Genomic DNA, 2,648 nt, shown 5'->3' with positions numbered 1-2,648 from the left:
CAACCTCCATCGGGTACATATGCTACTCAACCACCACCAGGTTTATCTGCCACTCAACACCCATCAGGTACATCTGTGACTCAACTCCCATCAGGTACATCTGCGACTCAACTACCATCTGGTTCATCTTCCACACAACCTCCATCGGGCACATCTGCTACTCAACCTCCATCGGGCACATCTGCTACTCAACCACCATCGGGTACATCTGCTACTCAACCACCATCAGGTTCATCTTCAACACAACCTCTTCCAGGTACATCCGCTACTCAACCACCACCAGGTTTATCTGCCACACAACTTCCACCAGGTACATCTGCTACTAAAACACCATCTGGTTCATCTTCCACACAACCTCCATCAGGTACATCTGCTACTCAACCACCACCAGGTTTATCTGCAACACAGCCTCCACCAGGTTCATCCGCTACTCAATCAACATCAGGTTCATCTGCAACACAACTCCCATCAGGTACATCTGCTACTCAACCCCCATCTGGTTCATCTTCCACACAACTCCCACCAGGTATATCCGCTACTCAACCACCACCAGGTTTATCTGCCACACAATTCCCATCAGGTACATCTGCTACTCAAACCCCATCTAGTTCATCTTCCACACAACCACCATCGGGTACATCTGCTACTCAACCACCATCGGTTACATCTGCTACTCAACCACTATCAGGTTCATCTGCCACACAACTCCCATCAGGTACATCTGCTACTGAAGCCCCATCTGGTTCATCTTCCACACAACCTCCATCTGGTACATCTGCTACTCAACCACCATCGGGTACATCTGCTACTCAACCACCATCGGTTACATCTGCTACTCAACCACCATCAGGTTCATTTGCCACACAAACTCCACCAGGTACATCCGCTACTCAACCACCATCAGGTTCATCTGCAACACATCTTCCACCAGGTACATCCGCTACTCAACCACCACCAGGTTTATCTAAAACACAGCCTCCACCAAGTACATCCGCTACTCAACAACCACCAGGATTATCAGCCACACAACTCCCATTAGGTACATCTGCTACTCAAACCCCATCTGGTTCATCTTCCACACAACCTCCATCGGGTACATCTGCTACGCAACCAACATCGGGTACATCTGCTACTCAACCTCCATCAGGTTCATCTGCCACACAACCTCCATCGGATACATCTGCTACTCAACTCCCATCAGGTACATCTGCTACTCAACTACCATCAGGTACATCTGCTACTCAACCACCATCAGGTTCATCTGCCACACAAATTTCACAGGAATCATCTGCTACTCAACAACCACCAGGTTCATCTGCCATACAACCTCCATCAGGTACATCTGCTACGCAACCTCCTTCAGGTACATCTGCTACACAACCTCCATCGGATACTTCTTCTACACAAAGTCCATCGGGTGTGTCTGCTACTCAACCTCCACCAGGTTCATCTACTACACAACCTACAACTGGTACATCTGCTACTTTACCCCAATCTGGTTCATCTTCCACACAACTTCCATCGGGTACATCTTCTACTCAACCACCATCAGGTACATCTGCTTCTCAACCACCACCAGGTTCATCTACCACACAACTTTCACAGGGTACATCTGCTACTTTACCCCAATCTGTTTCATTTTCCACACAGCTTACATTGGGTACATCTGCCACTCAACCACCATCAGGAACATCTGCTTCTCAACCACCACCAGATTCATCTGCCACACAAGCTCCACCAGGTACATCCGCCACACAACTCCCATCAGGTACATCTGCTACTCAATCGGCATTAGGTACATCTGCTACGCAACCTCCATCAGGTACATTAGGTACAACAGCTACACAACCTCCATCAGGAACGTCACAACTTCCACAGGATACATCTGCTACTCAATCACCATCTGCCTCATCTGCCACACAACTTCCACCGGGTATGTCTGCTACTCAACCCCCATCTGGTTCATCTGCCACACAACCAGCCAAAATGAATTTTTTGTAAATTGTTGAATGAGGAAACAAAATATCCCTTTTTTATTTACCTTTGGAATATATATTGTATATGGTCATTTTTTTTTTAATTAATTGATTCTTTTTTGTATATTTCAGCTCCTAAAGTAACTGAAAGTAAGTATTAGAGCATTTTTTTACAAATGTTTACTATATTTGAAATAAAAGGGATGGTTTTTATTTATTTCTGTAGACAGTTCACTGCCAGGTTAACTCATTTATGACAGCAGTGCTGTAAGAAGAGATTTTCTTTAGCCACCCTTAAAAAGACACCCTCCACAGCCTGAATAAAGTGATAATTACTAGGATAATTGCGACCAGCTGGTTTCTTTTTCATTTTAGGAAACGAGGAAATCTGAAGGGTATTAATCAGGTTAAAGGAGGATGATTAATGTATCACCTCAACTTTAAATGAATCAATTCAGGCATTAACAATTTGATTTTATCATAACCCATATTTTTTTCATTGCAGTTACAACCATTTTATCCTCTACATCAAGTAAGTTTTTTCATCAGCCATATTGGCTATTTGAGTTTCAGTGATATTAGAATTTTGCAGAGAGGGCTCATGAAGAAACTACTATTGTCAGTTGGTCATTTCCTTTTTTTTCAATTAAGTGTTGAATTGTCAACTTTTGG

This window comes from Lottia gigantea (assembly GCF_000327385.1).
Source record: "Lottia gigantea unplaced genomic scaffold LOTGIsca_118, whole genome shotgun sequence".
NCBI lineage: Eukaryota > Metazoa > Mollusca > Gastropoda > Lottiidae > Lottia > Lottia gigantea.
The sequence above is the reverse complement of the archived record's forward strand: the minus strand, read 5'-3'. Positions refer to the sequence as shown.